Source organism: Bufo gargarizans, chromosome 3, assembly GCF_014858855.1.
Source record: "Bufo gargarizans isolate SCDJY-AF-19 chromosome 3, ASM1485885v1, whole genome shotgun sequence".
Taxonomy (NCBI): domain Eukaryota; kingdom Metazoa; phylum Chordata; class Amphibia; order Anura; family Bufonidae; genus Bufo; species Bufo gargarizans.
Window position 1 is genome coordinate 364,183,168 of NC_058082.1, and position 10,529 is coordinate 364,193,696.

Sequence of the window (10,529 nt, forward strand, 5' to 3'; positions counted from 1 at the left end):
AGGTCGCACACCATCTTCCTTGTATACCCTCAGTTATTGACCCCTAATAGATCACATTAAATCTGATTTGCTCAGATGGTGTAACCTTCCATTGAACATAATGGGGAGATGTCATCTGATAAAAATGACATGCTTTGCGAGACTACTGTAACCTTTACAGACAAAACCCTTGCTATTCAAACATGCAGATGTGAGGCTCATGAACGCTGGTTTCCTGTCTTTCATTTGGTCAGGTAAAAAACCTAGGATATCAGTGACTAAATTTATGATGTATAAAGAAGAGGGAGGAGTAAACTTTCCTTGCATACGAAGTTACAATTTGGTATGCATTTTTCGCCATATTAGAAATTGGGCGACTGATAAGTCTCATTACTCCAACCTACCAGTAAAGAAACAGCTAGTTTCCCCATGGAACCTTTTTGCATTAGCACATTTTAGATTATCTTCCCTGCCTTCTCATATTAAGGGGTCAGTTCTCATCCGAGATACGATAGTCACATGAAAGATACTGCGTAAGTCATTTAAACTACCTTATCAGTGCTCCAAGCATATGCCACTATGGAACAATTGGCATTTCCAGGGGGGTTAGAACATTTGAAAAATGGCGCAGGAAAGGTATACATAACTTAAATAACCTCTTACACTCCACAGAATCAAGGTGGATGAGATATGATGAGATTCAGGAAAAGAACCAGCTTCAGGGAGTTTCAACATCATCAGGTTAAACATTTTTGCATTTCCAAAATTATTAATATATTGGGGGAGGCTAGAAACAACCCCTTTGATGAAGTTTTGGCAGACCAGAAAAAAACAATCAATATCTCAACTACATGGCATCCTAAAACATAAACTGGGATGCGAAACTCCAGAATAAGCGTATAAAAAGTGGAAGAAGTAGATTAATACTTAAGACATTCCGACATATCTCACTGTGATGGTGGGATATGGTGTGTTGTTTATAATTTCGTCAATGTTCATATTTTGCTGATTTTAGGAGTGTTGTCTTGTTGCTCTACCATTCTGTGTTTTCCCAGTCTTGTTCAGTCTTAATTACATTACAGGAAGGTCTGCTAATTGAATCGGCAGCCTGGTTGTCCCCATGCCTCTTGATGAACCCCTGCTGACATTTCCTGACTGTCCATTCATGACCCTCTGCTCTTCAAATGCTGGAAATCACCCCCTTTAGTGCCTTGATCGCTGACACACCGTTTACAGGTCTGGGGGATCCTGAAAACCATCCACCCTGTCTGCCTATCCTGGGGATATAAGGACAGCACCTGAGGAGGACAAAGAGGCCAGCAAAATAGATCCTTTGTAGGACGCTCATGCTAAGGCCAGCACCCCCAAAGAGACTTGGAGGAACCCTGCTTACTCTGGAATATGCTGCTGGAGGAGCCCTCTACGGAGAAGAATCTATAGCCGCACTGCCATATCGATCTCTAAGCTGGAGGAGTATGACCCTCATCTCCCAGGGTATTTATCCTGTTACTGGACTGTAGCTGTGTTCCTGGACTATTTTACCCTCTATGTGGTGGACTATTTTATGGACCTTTCGGTTTGCATATAAGGGTTATTCGCACGCTCAAGAATGTAGACCCTGAGCACATCGTTTTGCGCTACGACGACTCTGGTTTACCTGTTTTAGAGCGTTTCGTGGATGCTGATTTAGCTTCAACAAAAGATAACGATTCTTTACCTATAAAGAGAGAAATTCATCCTGATATTAAATCCGGATTTTATACAATGTTTGTTTGTTCCGACATCATTCAACATCAACTTGTCGGCAATAGTTACGTTCAGCTTTTAAGAACTGTGGAATTAAGTGCTAAAAATGCCAAAATAGTCACGCAAAAGTATAACAGACCGGACTACATACCTCTCTGCAAGCAACACTTTGATACCGTTACAATATCGATACTCACGGATCAAGCTAAACCCGTTAAATTCAAATATGTACAAATAAAAGTATTGTACGATTACACTTTAGACCTCGAACTGTGACGATGTAGTAAAATGTTGTCTCAGAGAGTGTACAGCGACCCGGAGGCCTATACGCATTATTACATAACGCAAGCTGGTCATGGCTTGGAAGGGTTTCACGGCGATGAATTCATGTACGGCTCTGGTCTCGCGGGTTTATTTCGTGGCTTGGTCCTGACGAGTAGTTCGCCTATTCAGAAAAGGCGTAGAACTTATAAAACTGCACGCAAATACAGCCGCTAGGGGTATAGCTAAAGACGTTGTCGCTACGACGTGAACTGCCTTTATGGATCGAATAAATAGGTCTACGCAAGCGCAGGAAGGCTCCGGCGTTGTGCAAATTCGTAAGAAGACGCGGAAAGGAAAGCGCCGCCATAGTCCTGCCACCTTTTATGAATAAAGTATCGCCGCCTAAGAGATGTCGTCGCCAGAAAACAAAAAGTCGTTCACCGGGTGACATCTTCTAATCAAGCGCTATGGCTTTTGTACATGCAGCATCCGCCGAGTACGCCAAATCAGAGCTGGATATCTTTCAAATAGCGCCTACGCAAACAAGTATTGAAAAATCACTTTATGTAGAGGTGCAGCCGATCGCCGCAATCGCCGACAACGCGCCTATGGAATTCTTCATCTCGGGCAGCGGCGAATATTATTACGACCTAAATAACACTCTGTTACACGTCGTTTGCAGAATCGTTAGTCCCGATAACACAGCCATACCCGACGGGTCCCGCGTAGCCCTTATTAATTACCCTATACCTCTTTAACCAATTGGACATAACGCTCGGCGACACATTGATTTCAAGAAGCGACAACCTTTATACGTATAGAGCGTATATAGAGGCCATAATAAATTATAATTCTCAAACTTTAGTGGCCCAATTTACCGCTTATTCTATAAAGACACAGCCGGCCATCATGATGACCGGGCTCTCGGCGGTCGAAATGCCGGCTTCGCCAAGAGAGCGCAGTATGCAGCGCGCTCTAGAAGTGTGGAATTATTGGGCCCCATTTACGCCAATATATTTAATCAACCGAAGTTAATACTGAACGGGTTAGATCTAAAGATAAAATTGACCAGAAACAAAGACACCTTCTGCCTTATGTCCACCGAGGCGCCCCATTTTAAAGTCCAAATACAGCACGCTTCACTGTTTGTCAAAAGAGTACAAGTATCGCCCGCTGTGAGAATCGGGCACAGTCATGCTCTGTTAACTTCTAACGCACAGTATTCGGTCGATCGCGCGCCGCTTAAAGTGTATAGTATCCCCGCTGGTACTCGCATATCTAACCACGAGAATCTTTTTCTGGGGAACATACCCAGAACAGTAATACTAGCATTTGTGGACAACGAGTCATTTTCAGGTCATTACAAAAGAAATCCTTTGTCCTTCAACCACTATAATATGAATTATGCGGCCTTATATTTGGACGGGCAACAGATACCCGCAAGACCGTTTAAACCAAATTTCCAAGACGAATCAGTGGCTCGAGTATATATGTTGCTCGTTCATATTTCAGGAAAGCATAAGGCTGACAACATTTTATCTGTTGACTGGTCAGAATTTTAGAACGGTTACACATTTGATTTATTGCCGGATCAAGAACCCGGCGGTCATTTCTTGCTAGTAAAAAGCGGAAATCTCAGAGCTGAAATTAGATTTGCCGAGCCGGTTGTAAACACTATTAACATGATTGTGTATTCAGTTCATGAAAACATTATTAAAATAAATAATAGAAGGGAAGTTTTGTGTGATTGTCAATAAAAATGAATAATTATGAAATTACCCGCATTATTAAAAAAAACCGACTTTCAGGTCCATCGCATATTTAAAGGTGTATTTCCGTGCGATTTATTACCTGAAAATAAAATCATCGATCGCCTGGCGTCCTACATCGTAAATACAGACAATTCGTATCAGCGGGGGGGGGGGGGGGGTGGGGGCGGGGACGACGACACTGGATTTTAATTATATTACAACCCGACGACGTCGCTATATTTTTTGATAGCTATGGATTATCGCCGTCTAGTGAGCTATTTCCTGCAGAATTTATTTTGAAATTTTTATATAAAAATTCTAAGACTATAAGGTATCAAAACAGACAAATACAAGACATTGCTAGTTCGGTCTGCGGTCATTACTGTATCTATAACTGTATCTATATGTTACACTGTATAGCTAAAGGAGTGCCTTTTGAAAGTGTGTTAAAAGAAATTGTGAAGTGATTTTAGAAAAAATTATCGTGTTGTGCAATCCTTTGTGGCGAGGCGGGTTAAATGATTATGTATACGCTGTTGTAATACCTTAATTACACACAAACTTGTCGGTCCCTAAGTGGTTGTTAAAAATGTAAGTTGACGTGTTGTAAATAAAGAAAAATAAATAAAACTTTTTAAAATTATTTAAATTATGGCATCCTTGATTTTTATCATTGCTATTATAATTAAAAGACGCCCGGCCGTGTGGGATACGTCTTTCGGACATGCCCGGGCATGCCTGCGCTGCACGATGCTGACGTATCCGATTCAAAAAGGCTTGTCCAGACATGTCATTGTCTGTAAGGCAGTGATTATAAAAGCTCATCATTTGATAAGGACTTATAAAGTGATATGAAAAAGCATGGGCATATATAAAATTCATATCAAAATTATATCAAAGTGATATCAAAGCACAAAATTATATAAAAGGTATTTAAAAGGCATATCAAAATGATATCATTTTGGGATCAATGCACAAAATCGTATCAAAATGCTATAAATGGGATAAAAAGTGTTAATAAAAGCTTATCATTTAATAAGGACTTATAAAGTGATATGAAAAGCTTATCATTTGATATAAAATTTATATTAAGCCATATAAAATGATATAAAAAGCATATCAAAGTGGGCGGCATTTAGACGTGGTTTGGGACGGGCGAGGGGAGAGAAATGGGCAGATCTGGGCAGGGTTAGGGTGTTTCTGGGCATTTCTGGGAGGAATTATGGTGTGAAAAAGGGGCGGGCATCTGTCACTTTAAGTTTGACGACACATGGGTCCCTATACTACTCATTCCATTACATAATGGCGGGACTACAGAGTAAAGACACCCCCATGCTTCCTTTGGTGTTTAGAGACCAGAACACTTCAAAGTTAGTCAGTAGTGATTGCTTAGTGCAGACCTTTGGTTCACTGGTTATACCGAGAGGGAAACTGTTAAATAGGACACCCTACTCATGCGGGCAGGAACCTAGGGTAGCCGTTATGTTTGTCTTTGTATGTCTTCATGTGTAATACATGCAGCAATTTGTACTTATTTGGGTACCCCAGAGCTGGTTCCTCTCCCTCCTAAGCATAAGCCGAGGGCAGCGTAACTCGAAGTAAGGGGGAATGTAACTCCCCAGAGTTGTGTTACGAAACTCTTTTACCCCGCTACAACCTGTTAAGAGTATTTGCCTTGTCATCTAATATAATTTCACAGTATATCCTCACAAATGTGCATTATAAGCCTTGCCAGCTCTCCGGGTGCCTGTCTGTGACAAACAAAGGAAGAACCAGGGTGCATTAAGAAGCAGATTTCTTTTAGCTGGGAGCTCTGTCCAGGATAGGGGTATAGTGGATAGAGCAGGTGGGGTATAGTGGTCAGGGTCTAGTGACAATTTTTCTTGCCGCTGGTCCCAGATCCACCACGGGTCAGGGACGGGATTCCCAGCTCATGCTGGGGGGGGTCTGTCCCTCCTGTAGATGCCACACCTCCTCGCCTGTGGAGATGTGATCTTATAACCCAGCCCCTTTCTTTTGACCGGGTCCGCCTGGACATGCGCAGTTTTCTGTTGTAATCCAGCACTGCACATGATATCTAAGGGCAGAGCTCCTGACATATCCCGCCTGCGCGAGAATATGTGGAGTTTTCACAATATTTGTTTCTAACGCAGGCGCATTGAATCTGTTGGAACGCTGTATATCGCACACATGATCTGGAATCAAATAGGTGAGCTCTTCATAAAGTATTACATGTACAGCTATTTTTAATTAGCACAAGTGCACTTTATTAATTATTAGGAATGGGGGTCATTCACTATGACATCGCTCATTATATATCAAATCCTCTTTTTGAATATATGAACTATCACAAAAAAATGAATAATATACTTTTGATGCACTTGATGTGGAATCATGTACTATGTATTCATGTATTTGTATAATGTATTTTTTATGAAAAATCATGTTTATTGATTAATTAATTGTATAGATTAGAATTTGCATATTCACCTGTTTATATACACCTACTTGAGCACTGTTGTCATTGCTTGACAAAGGCTCCATTGAAGAGCTGAAACGTTGCATTGGGCTGGAATAAAGGATCCACTTTTTTTACACTAAGACCAGTGTGCTGCCTTGCCTTTGGATACTGCTAGTTGAGGATTTTATAGTCTGGATTTCTACAAGGATTTTGCACCTGGCACCCTGTAGGAGTGCTGCTATTTCTTTGTTTCATTTGTAATTAATAACTGGATTTGTGCATCACTGCATTTGTGTGCCGCCTTAATAAATTGGCGCTGTGAACAGGACTTAGTAACAAAATTGTGCACCATAGTGAACTGCCTTATGTGAATGAACCCCATCTATTTTGCTGTATTATTGGGCCAAAGAATTGTTCAAAACGTTTATCAAGTGCCTGATTGTCCTGCGCTGATTGTGTGCTAAAAAAACGCAGCGCTGAAATTGAGAAACTGTGGATTTTTCTCGTGTCAATAGCACTCTCCAAAAATAACAGGAAGCGCTGCCAGAAAGGTTAACTTAAATAAGAACTGCTTAAGCTTTATATTCAGCCGGCCCACAGTTTCCTAAAGGGCCATACACCCGCAAAACAGCAGTTGCCCATAGCAACGCAGTATAAAATGTGTGTGCAACCAGATTTCACCTGCCATTACTATGTCTGTGCAGGAAGATAATGTGCAACCTGACTTCAATAGGTCCCCTGCAGTAGCCGCAGCCGGTTCCAACGCATCACCAGCCGCTGCAGCAACAAGTATAATGCCTTTAACAATGCCTTACTACTTTGGGGCACCCTGGTTTCCACAATACTCTGGGGAAGCCCATACTTTAGGGACTTTAACCCCTTAAAGTCCCTAAAGTATTGCAAATCTGACCAGTGTCAATTTATGTGGTGATAACTTTAAAACGCTTTGATTTATCCAGGCCATTCTGAGATTGTTTTTTCGCCACATATTGTACTTCATGACACTGGTAAAATGGAGTAAAAAAAATAATTCTTTTTTATTTATAAAAAAATACAAAATTTACGAAAAATTTCGAAAGATTTGCAAATTTCCAAGTTTTACTTTCTCTACTTCTATAATACATAGTAATACCTACAAAAATAGTCATTAATTTACATTCCCCATATGTCTACTTTATATTTGGATCATTTTGGGAATAACATTTTATTTTTTGGGGACGTTACAAGGTTTAGAAGTTTAGAAGCAAATATTTTTAAGGACCAGTTCAGGTCTGAAGTCACTTTGTGAGGCTTACATAATAGAAACCACCCAAAAATGACCTCATTCTAGAAACTACACCCCTCAAGATATTCAAAATTGATTTTACAAACTTTGTTAACCCTTTAGGTGTTCCACAAGAGTTATTGGCAAATGGAGATTAAATTTGAGAATTAAAATTTTTTGCCAAATTTTCCATTTTAATCAATTATTTTCCAGTAACAAAGCAAGGGTTAACAGCCAAACAAAACACTATATTTATTGCCCTGATTCTTGAAGGCTTAAATAGAATAAGCTATATGATCTGTATGCGGGACAGGATGCTGGGTGACATCATTCTAGAGGGAGAATTTGTTTACATTAGCCTTATGTCCATATAGGGAATGGAGTCTGCCCAGCAACAGTGAATATATGAATCATATCTGTTTCCAATATGTGTGGAAGAATGTCTATAAAGGTGCTGAATTCCGAGAATTAAAGCAGAACGGTTTCAGAAACATGCCTGTGTGTATCTTATTGAGACCAGTTCTCCGGGTGCCTGTCTGTGACAAACAAAGGAAGAACCAGGGTGCATTAAGAAGCAGATTTCTTTTAGCTGGGAGCTCTGTCCGAGATAGAACAATACAGCTTCTCGTTAAGTACGGAATATTTCTGTCTTTAATGACTGGGAACATTCCAATGCTTTCCGAACAAAAACATACTGTTGCTTCTATTTTGAATCCACTTCAGACACACTGAAAGGAATAGTGCCTATCTTTAGGCAAGATAGACTATAAATAGACTACTGGCCAAGTCTAACAGATAAATTCTTTAGGGAAGAATTTAAAAGAGGAATTCTTTAGGGAAGGATGTTATGATGTTATGAAACATTAAGTAATTTTATGCTGAAGGTAAGCAGCAAATGATACTGTGAAAACTGTACTAACTTTATTGTGTGTGTCCTGGATAACTGCAAGGCGCCCCACTATTTTGGCGAGGGGAAACCCGCTAACCCAAAACTGGTGAACGCAAGTGACAGTTTGAAGGGATATTACTAACAGTCTGTTGAGGAGGATGTTGAGCATAGACATAAGTCCTCTAACCCAATTGACAGGAATTGTCAGAGCCTTTACGGTTCAGTACAGCCAGTCATGGGGAGAGTTCAGTTCTGCTTCTGTCTCAATTCAGTTATAAGAAATGGGTGCAAAGCAAGGAAAGGTCTCTCCACCCCCTTCGAATGTAGGAGAAACATGTAAGGATTATGTAGCCCGGGTCTGTGGTACTGATTATTATTTAGTTACTCCCTGGGTGGATAATATAGCAGGATGGACAGAGGGGATGAAGAGTATAAATTTGTTCCCTCAGTAAGGGGCTAATGACACCTTCCATATGGATATGTTAAAAGGATTATGTTTGGGTGACACTGAATCTTACCCATATTATGGTCCAGACCCCCCAGTGGGACATGCAGTATATGAAGTTGGGAGGGGAAAATTGGCTTACTTGTGCACCATATTGGTATGATAGACCAAATAATAAGGTTAACAAACAGAAGGCAGAGAACCAGGAGGGATATAAAAAGAAACATGAGTTAGAAAAAGAATTGAAAAAGGGTTCACCTCAGAAGCCCCCTCCTCCCTATTTAGGAAATATCCCACAGATATATCCATCCCTTTCAAATGATGAGTTAGATTTACTGGCTGCATATACTGCTACCCATATCCAACCACCTATAGCTCCCCAGCTCCCGCAGCCACCTCCGCAGTTGCCACAACCTATGCCTGATCAGAGTGGTCAGGACCCAGCGGCTGGTGCTATTGGTGATGGGGATGCCATATCTCCCAGGCGCCTTAGATCACAAAAGTCTTTACCCAAACCTGAACATATACCTCATCCTGATGAGGACAATGACCTTGAGGAACAGTTCCCTTTTATGACTGTAGGGGACACCTTGTTAAAGAAACCTATTGAAGTAGATGATATCAATAAGATTATTAAACACTGCCCTAAACCCTCCTCATCTTCATCTGGGACATTTCATTATTTGAAGAGAGCTTGTAAAGGGAGATGTCTGACTCAGGAGGATATGCGCCTCATAATAGATGGGATAGTTTGGCACAATTCCCCCTGGGATTGGAGTAAGGTCCCCTCTATAAGCACCATAGAACCCCCAAATACGCCAGCTGGAAATTATAAATTAAATACTGAAGCAGGCATAGACACAATGTGGGAAGAAATTAGGTGAGAAATGGAGAGGTGTTTTCAGACTAGCTCCTCATTGCCGACTGCTGTAGCCTGCAAACAAAAATCAGGAGAGTCTGTTATAGACTTTTGGAAGAGGTTTAATGAAGTTTGGACTCTGGAAGCAGGAATGAGTATTCAGGATAATTTGCATTCTATGCTTATTCAGACTTTCCTTACCAATCTACAGACACATCTCCAACAAATGATCTCCGAATGGCCTGGTCTTAATAAAGATCAATTCCAAAATAAGTTAATGGCGAAAGATGCGGCGGGTTGACTTGAAATGGTAGGACCTAAAGAGGACCATTACCAAACTCAGGATAGGCATTGTCCCTGAAATCAGCCCAATAGGGGAAGTGGCAGGAGAAGGGGTAGAGGGCCATGCTCTAAGAGAGGGGGGAATAATAGAAATCGTTCAGCAGGTTGCTTTAATTGCGGTAAGACTGACCACTGGATCAGTCGATGCCCTTACCCACTTAGGCAACTTTCCCTAAATGATACCCAAGCTCAAGGCACCCAACCATATCCACATGCTCAAGTCAGAGATCTTCCCCTACCACTGCCACAGTCCCAGAATAATACCCCTCGTTTTCCCGTAGCCTGGAGGCAGCAGACATCACAATGAGTATGCCCGGGGAACAGTATCCCAGCATTCACTCTCATCACAAACCACTATAAGGATTGTGGATTCTGGTGCTACTAGTAGTACTATATGTGAGGATTATTATAGTGGTCCAAGAGAGGATGCTGAGCCCTCTGTGGGAATTAATGGGATACTGACCAGATCTTATAAAACTCCTCCCCTCTCAATCCAACATCCATACAAGCACCAGTCAATGTTCACACA